Source organism: Dama dama, chromosome 15, assembly GCF_033118175.1.
Source record: "Dama dama isolate Ldn47 chromosome 15, ASM3311817v1, whole genome shotgun sequence".
NCBI classification, from domain to species: Eukaryota; Metazoa; Chordata; class Mammalia; order Artiodactyla; family Cervidae; genus Dama; species Dama dama.
Window position 1 is genome coordinate 58,790,908 of NC_083695.1, and position 9,348 is coordinate 58,800,255.

The following is a 9,348-nucleotide window of genomic DNA, read 5'->3' on the forward strand; positions in this document are numbered from 1 at the left end:
GCTTTGCCCTAGGTGCTTGGTCTATACTAACTTACTCTATTTTCTCAACACCTCTGAGAAATTGGTATTATTACCTTCCATGTTACACAAGCAGAAACTGAAGTTCAGGATTTTTCAGGAGCTTTTTAAAGTCACTCAGGTGCTGATTTACAGTTGAAACTTTGTGAGGTAGAACTCACATGTTACCACTGCTGAGCTTTACTTCTTAGCACAAGGACAATTTCATAAGCATGTATTCACACCCACTCCACAAAAGGTGTAAGATCTCAGTTGAGTTTCTCATGCTCTCTCTGCAGGGTGAAGAGAGTAGGTCTGGAGAAAGGGTGATAGTCACAGCAGAAGATGATCCAGTGTTTCATAAGATTGAAGGGCTATGGTAAAAGATTTATCTGTTAAATGTAGCTGCTACAATTTTAGAAATCCAATTTTTGAATGGGACTTTCTCAGGAAACTATTGCCCTGGCAAGGCTTTTTTTTTTTTTTTTTTTTTTAAGCAATAAGACAGATATCAGTGTTTTAAGAACTGATTTTTCCTAATCTTGTTGAATTATCCATCTGTGTTCTCTTGAAGTTCACTGAACTTCCTTAAGACAAATATTTTTAATTCTTTATCAGGAAATATTTAGCTCTCTCTGTTTTCAGGGTCAGTTACTGTGCTTCCCTGGTGGCTCAGAGGGTAAAGCGTCTGCCTGCAGTGCAGGAAACTCGGGTTCAATTCCTGGGTCGGGAAGATCCCCTGGAGAAAGAAATAGCAACCCACTCCAGTACCCTTGCCTGGAAAATCCCATGGACAGAGAAGCCTGGTAGGCTACAGTCCATGGGGTCACAAAGAGTCGGACACGACTGAGAGACTTCACTTTCACTTTCACTGGAGCTTTATGGCTTCCCAGGTGGTGCTAGTGGTAAAGAATCTGCCTGCCAATGCAGGAGACGTAAGGGACATGGGCTCAATACCTGGCCCTGGTGGGCTACAGTCCATGAGGTCACAAAGAGTTGGACATGAATGAAGCGACTTAGCACGCATGCACAAGAACTTTATTCACTTCCTTTGATAAACTAACTATGTTTGCCCAGTTCTTCGTGATCTGTGTAGCCTTGTCTTGGTGTCTATGCACTTGAAGGAGCAAACACTTCCTCCTGTCTTTTCAACAGGTAAAGAACTTCTCCTGCTGGGTCCTCTGGCTGATGGGATAGACTCTGGGATCTCAGTCAAGTAAGGTTGGCCCCGTGCCACAGGGCTGCTATTGGTTCAAAGTTGAGTTCCAGGCTGGCAGGCCTGTTACCAGCAGTCAGGCATGGGTATGGCCCCCACTGGGTCCTGGATAAGCAGGACTGGGTTGGGTCACAGGCTGCCTCAGGATCCTCGGTGGCCAGCTAGGTGGTTGGGGGAAACTGACTGGCATGTCTCCTATTGTGTCCTCCTGAGGGCCGGGCTGGCTCTGTACTAGCAGTAAAGTGGTCCTGGAGCCAGGTCCCCCAGCTGGGTCTATGGCGGGGAGGAGGGCTATCCACACACAAAAGAATGGAGTTGAAACCTAACTTACACCACACACAAAAATCAACTCAAAAGAGATTGAAATCTGAAATTATACTACTCCTAGAAGAAAACATAAGGGAAAAAACTCCTTGATCTTGGCAATGATTATTTGGGTATGACACCAAGAACAAAGGAAACAAAAGGAAAAATAAACAAGTGGGACTACATCAAACTAAAGATTTTCTGCACAGCAAAGGAAACAATCAATAAAATGAAAAGGCAACATGAAATAGGAGAAAATATTTGCGAACAACATATACTACAAGGAGTCAATATCCAAATTACATAAAGAACTCATACAACTCAATAGCAAAAAAATTAAACTCCAAACTCAATTAAAAATTGGCAATGGACCTGAATAGACACTTTCCAAAGAAAACAAATGGTCAACAGATACATTAAAAGATTCTCAATATCACTAATCATCAGGGAAATGCAAATGAGAATCACAATGATATAACCATAAGTTTGTTTTCTGTGTCTGTGAGTAAACTTGTGACTGCCAAAGGGGAAAGGGAGAGGGGGAGTGATAAATTAAGAGTATGGGATTAACAGATACAAACTACAGTATATAAGAAAAAACAGCAACTAAGATATACTGTATGGCAGAGAGAACTCTATTCAGTATCCTCTAATAATTTATAATGGAAAATAATCTGAAATATATGTATAAAGCTGAATCACTTTGTTGTACACATGAAACTAACACAATATTGTATCTCAACTATATTTCAATGAAAAAAAAACTGTTGTTTTGGTCTCACACTTGTTAGGATGTCTCTAAGCAAAAAGTCAAAAGATAAAAAGTATTGGGAAAAAATGTAGAGGATAAAAGAATACTTGTTCACTGTGGATGGGAACTTAAATTGGTATAGCCACTATGCAAGCATGCTCAGTCACTTCAGTCATGTCTGACTCTTTTGCGACTCCATGGATTTTAGCCTGGAGGATCCTCTGTCCACGGGATTATCCTGGTAAGAATACTAGAGTGGGTTGTCATTTCCTTCTCCTAAAGCCACTATGGACAGCAATAGTAAGGTTCCTCCAAAAGTCAGAAATAAAACTATCAGATGATTCAGTAATCCCATTTCTGAGTATATATCCAAAGGAAATGAAATCAGTATTTCAAAGAGATATCTCCATTCCCATGTTCACTGCAGCATTACTCACAACAGCTAAGACATGGAAACAACCCATTGGTAGATGAATGGATAAAGAAAATGCTTTACATTAGATTGGTGAAAAAGTAACTTCAGCTTTGCATTATTGAAATTTGCCATTTGATATTGAAATACATTCTTAAATAAATGTGGTTACATTATATATCATTCTAATACACATTTATCACTTTATTTATATTTTCTTGCTAATTACTTATCGCCTGTTGCTTACTTTATGTTTATTTTAGACAAAGGAAATGATGTTAGACAAAAAGCAAATTCAAGCAATTTTCTTATTTGAGTTAAAAATGGGTTGTAAAGCAGTGGAGACAACTTGCAACATCAACAACACATTTGGCCCAAGAACATACAATGCAGTGGTGGTTCATGAAGTTTTGCAAAGGAGACAAGAACCTTGAAGATGAGTTTAGTGGCTGGCCACTGGAAGTTGACAAACAGTTGAGAGAAATCATCGAAGCTGATCCTCTTACAACTACACAAGAAGTTGCCAAAGAACTCAATGTCAACCATTCTATGGCTGTTTGGCATTTGAAGCAAACTGGAGAGGTAAAAAAACTTGATAAGTGGATGTCTCATGAGCTGATCAAAAATCAAAAAACTCATCCTTTTGAAGTATCATCTTCTTTTATTCTACACAACAACAACAATGAACCATTTCTTGGTCAGATTGTGATGTGTGATGGAAAGGGGACTTTATATGACAACCAGCGATGACCAGCTCAGTTGCTGAACTGAGAAGAGCTCCAAAGCACTTCCCAAAGCCAACTCTTTGGCAGTATGTTGCCTGTCTGATCCACTACACCTTTTTGAATCCTGGTGAAACCATTTCATCTGAGAAGTATGCTCAGCAAATCAACGGTGCATTTGCACTAAAAATTGCAGCACCTGCAGTTGGCATTGGTCAACAGAATGGTCCCCATTATGCTCCACAACAACATCCACCTGCACGTCACACAACCAACATTTCAAAAGTTGAATGAACTGGGCTACGAAGTTTGGCCTCATCCACCACATTCACCTGATCTCTTACCAACTGACTACCACTTCTTCAAGGATCTCAACAATTTTTGCAGGGAAATAATGTTTCCATAAACAGGAGGATACAGAAAATGCTTTCCAACAGTTTGTCAAATCCTGAAGCATAGATATTTATGCTACAGGAATAAACAGACATTTCTCATTGGCAAAAATGTATTGATTGCAATCATTCCTATTTTGATTAATAAAGATGTGTTTGAGCCTAGTTATAATGATTTAAAATTCATGGTCCAAGACCACAGTTGTGCTTGTACCAACCATATATATATATATATATATATATGTAAATAGGTATATATATATATATATATATATATATACATACACACAAACACATACATATATATACATTATGTGTACAATATGTGCTGCAGACCATGGGGTTGCAAAGAATTGGACACGACTGGGTGACTGTACAACAACAACAAATATATAAACACACATACTTTTATTATTCAGCCACAAAGAAGGAGGAAACCCTGCTATCTGTGACAACACAGATGAACACAGAGGAAGTTATGCTACATGAAGTAAGCCAAAGACAAATACCATATGATCCCACTTGTATTTGGAATCTCAAAAAAACAAACAATCAATCAAACTCATAGAAACAGAGAATAAAATAGTGAAACAGTGGTTACTAGGGGCCGAAGAGTGGAAGAAAATGGAGCTACTGGTCAAGGAGTAAAAACTTTCAGTTATACAATGAATAAGTTCTGGAGACCTAATGTATAGTATGATGACTACTGATAATAACGTATTTTACACATGTGTGTTGCAGAGTCAGACACGACTGAGGGACTAAGCATGCACACACACATACGTGAAAAGTGCTTCCCAGGTGGCTCAGTGGTAAAGAATCCACCTACCAAGCAGGAGACTCGGGTTCGATCCCTGGGTCAGGAAGATCCCCTGGAGAAGGGAATAGCAACCCACTCCAGTATTCTTGCCTGGGAAATACCATGAACAGAGGAGCCTGGCGGGCTACAGTCCATGGAGTTACAAAGAGTTGGACACAACTTACTGACTAAACAGCAGCATATACACCGAAGGTGTTAAGGCAGTAGATCTTATATTTTCTAAAAAAGGTATGGCTATGTGAGGTGATAGATATGTTAATTAGCTTGACTGTGGTACATATTTCTATATATATATATTTATAGTCAAAACATCACATTGTACACTTTAAATATAGACAGTTTTTATTTATCAATCATGCTTCAATAAAGTTGGGAAAAAAGGAAATGATTTTTTTTAGGTTCAGTCTCTTTTTTTTTCCCCCAATTATTTTTATTAAGTTCAGTCTCTTTTAATTTGGATGTGTCATCCTCCTTCTTGCTTGTACTACATTGTTATTTCTTATTCAACAAACCTGACAATAGTCATGATGTCTGTAATAATAATTATTATCATTAAGATGACAATAGCAGCACTGACCCTAATTCTATTCATACCAGATTTTGCTAGCAGTAATTGTCATGATGGCAGTGCTTCTCTCGGCCAGCCACTTTCTCACCCGCTTTAACAAGCATTGCTTCATTTAAATGTAATTGCAGACAAAGTCCCACGCACTAGTCACACTAAACCCAAGGTAAAGAAGGACAAATACGATGTGTTTAAATCATCTGCTGTGCTGTCTACCAGAGGCTTCAGCCCCTAAAGCTTTCTTTCCCACCTCGTGGGTCACTGTTGGATCGTCTGACTGGCTCCACTTGCAAGTAGAGAGACAGTGACACTTGGAAAAAGCTTCCTGTAAGTAGGTTGCTTGCATACGTTATCTTGGAAAACCTCATGTTCTGCTCATCAATCTCTGCACCATAGGGAGGGTAAGAAACGAAACGTGCTTGGCTCCAGCTCCCAGCACTTGCATTAGGAAATTATTGTCTGGTTGCTTAGAAGTCCATCTGCTCCTGCTGGGAGTTGCCACACTTGGAGGTCTAAACCCGGTAAGTCATATGCAGCACTGCCAAGGACCCGGAGTCCCTGTGGCAGAGGCTATTAAGCCCTCATGTGGGAAACGGGCTGCAGGAGGAGATGACTTTCAGAGCTCTGATTTTTTTCATCCAAATGACCAATGGCATACTGAAAAGAGAGGATGCACAACTTACCAAGAACTGCATTTTTTTTTTAGCTTATATCTTTTTCCCCTGTGCAATTGTAGGTGTTAACACTCTGCTCTCTGCATTAAAGAGGGAAATGTGAGGCTTTTAGTGGAATGATTAGTGTAAGTCTTTTATTAATGTGTCTTCCCGAACTGGGAAAGACAGAGGACAGCACTCTGGGGCTTCTCTGTTGCGCTGGGCAGGCCGATGCCTCTGATTTTGCCTATGAATGAACTGCTCACCTTGGAAGATAGAGCAGAAACAAGGGAAGACCTCTGGGTTGGTGATTCTTCTCCTGGCTTCTCCAGTGATTTTCTCTCTGGTGTTTACTCAGAGGCTTAATTTTTCTGGAAGCTGAAAGTCATAAATACACTATAACATGCTGCTAACTTCCAAATCAACTGCTTACTGCTTAGATTCTCTCTTGATATCACTTGATGTCTTTTACTGGTTGCTAAGATATCCCTTCCAAACATCTTTTACACAGCAGCATTATTCCTTTCTTCAGTTAGGAATTCACACCGTATACCAGTTCTTTTTTTTTTTTTTTTTTTAATAGAGTATAGGGGTTCAAGCTCTGCCCCAGGACATGATAGCATCAAGTCAGAACCAAACTCTTGTTCCCACTTTCCATGAGCTATCCTGTGATCCCATGAAACCCAGAATGTTTCAATCCTATGTAAAACATGAACTGGAAAATTAGCAGGTGGTGTTATCAAAGGCAGAAACCATCCTGCAGTGAACCTCAGAGGGGTAATTTGCCCAGGCAAGTTATTGCTGGAAAAGTGGTGCTGAAACTAACCTGGAATTGACTATCATGTATCACCATGTCAAGGCTCACTTCAGCAGTCCATTTCCCTATTCATGAAAAAGAAGCTATGAGTCCCTGTCCAATTCCAACCACCACTCCCCCAGTGATGATCTTGGATGTCAGTCAACTTAGTCACATTTTTCCTACTTTCTACTTCTCCTTCAGAGTTTCTACCCTAGACCATTGAGGATAGGACTTAGTATTCAAAAGGGAAAATTCTGCTTCTACCCAGAACCACACAACTTCCAGACACCTTTAAAACACAAAGGAAGATGACTATTTCTTTTTGTTGTCCAAACTACTATATAGTATTTTTACTTTGGGCAAACCACTTGTACCTTCTGAATGATGGGAGATAAGACCTGCCTTACCAGATTGTGATGAGGATTAAATGAGATGATGCTAGGAAATGAGGATGACAAAAGAGAATTATAAATGTTTTGTAAATTGTAAAATTGTGCCACCAATATTGTGTCACCGTCATTATTCTTAGGAATAATTTGTGTTTATGCATATGTGCAACTTTTGATGTGTTGCTCAAAGTAAGTATTGTTGAGTGGGTCTCAGCATCTCTGGGAATATCTAAAACACAAGGCAAGAGTTCTTAGCCAAGTTATAGTACGAGGTGAAATTAATAGAAACTATTATATGTGTATGTGTCTCAAACATTAAGTGGGTAGATGGTATATAGACATGAAATTCAGTCTGAAATGCTGAGAATGAGGAACATTTCCTTCATACCAAATCTTCAAACATCCATGTGAGTTCTTAGGGGTGCCTTTGCTTCCATTATCAGTCACTGATCATTTTCTAGAACTCTATTAAACCTGCTGAGTCATGGGTGCAGACAGAAATTGGTTCCTTTGAGCTGGGTCTCTGGAAAAGGTATTTCTCCTCCTGAGTCCACCTCTACCCCACTTCTGCACCTGTGCGCACTGATAAGCTGGCAGTTTCTTAACTTCCCTCCGACCATGGAAATATTGTTGGCAATTATTGCTCATCCAATTTACCCTCTCCCCCAGACCTTCTCAAATTTTGCCAGGGAGAGGAAAATTACTCCAGGTTTGCAATTATTTTTTGTTTTTGATATCATCTACTCTGATTTGACAGAGACTCACTTTTCCCCAGTGGTCTCCAGTGGTCCTCACTGACCAGTGAGTTTCCATGGCATTTTATTGTCATCATGCTGCACAATAAACAGCATCAGCATACCAAGTTGAACTCATAGCTGGAAGAAGTTAATACAGCTTTCCCAAATACTTTGGTTACTCCCCCAAAGTTATATATTTGAAGAATCTAACTCATGAACTAGGTGATCTATATAAGCAGAAATATTTCCTAAGAGAAATTACCATACCACAGTTTTATTTTTCCCTGAGACAAAAAGCATGAGAAATAATGTAATTTTATACAATATAATGCAAAGAATAGACCATTACTCACCAGAAACAGCACATTGCTTAGCAGCTGACACAAATTACTAGGGAACTTCCTGCAACAGCAATCTACATGAGCAATAACTAAAGAATATAGATCTCTCTTTCTCTCACCAGATGACCAATACACACTATTTCAGCTCCACGAGCGAATTCAGACTCATAGAAGATCATTTAATACAACTGCTCACTAGTGTTTCTCAGACTGCATAAGCATCACTGAAAGAGGCTGCTAAAAATTCAGATCCCTGTGCTCCAGCCCCAGAGGTGCTGAGCAGGTGGAGATACAGTTAGAGACCATGAACGTGCATGTTTACTGGGCACTTCAGGGAACCCCGATGCAGTTGGGCCATAGACCTCACTTGAAGCAATGTTACTTCTACACTGCAGATGAAAAAAGTTGCAATTCAGAAATATAGATGTGCATACCCAAGGTCAAAGATTCACTTATTAGGAGAGCCAGGACAAGGAATAATTAACAATAATAATGATAAAGATGATGATGATGATGATAAAGAGAAGTAGGTGGAGAAGGAGAAGAAGAAATTACTAAGTATTTTATGAAAGAGGAGAAACAAAGCTTCTGCCTTCCATACAAGAGAAAATCCCATCTACTGTTTATCTTTTAATTTATTACATAGCTTTCCTCATCATGTAGGCATCTATAAAATATTTATTGAGCATCTACTATGATTGAGACACCAAGAGTAAAATGTTTAAAGACAGAATCTGGTCTGTTCCCTCATGGAGCTTACAGTATATAAGTGTTTATAGAAATAAGGAAGAATAGAGAATAAAAACAATGAAAAAAAAGATTTGGCTAATGAAAAAAGTCCTTAAGATCCACTCAATATTTAGGGAATTAGTATAATAAGAATGAGGAGAGGTATTTCACATAATCACTTATCTGCTTATTCCTTTATGCCATAAATATTCACTGAATACTATTATGTCAAGCACTATACTAGGTATCAGGGATGCAGCAGAAAATATGAAAGATGAGGTCCCTGACTTTTTGAAGGGTGATTTCTAGTAGGTTGAGAAAAAGATAATTATTAATCCACATAACTAAGCAATATAATGGAATATTATATTATATTTAATGTATAATATATTATCATGTTATATTATAATAAGCACATTAAAAAGTGCTCCAAAGAAAATAAATAGGACGATGCAACAAAGTAAGAGGAGGAAGAGGTAGAAGGTAGTTTCAACACGATGGCCAAAGAAAACCACTGAA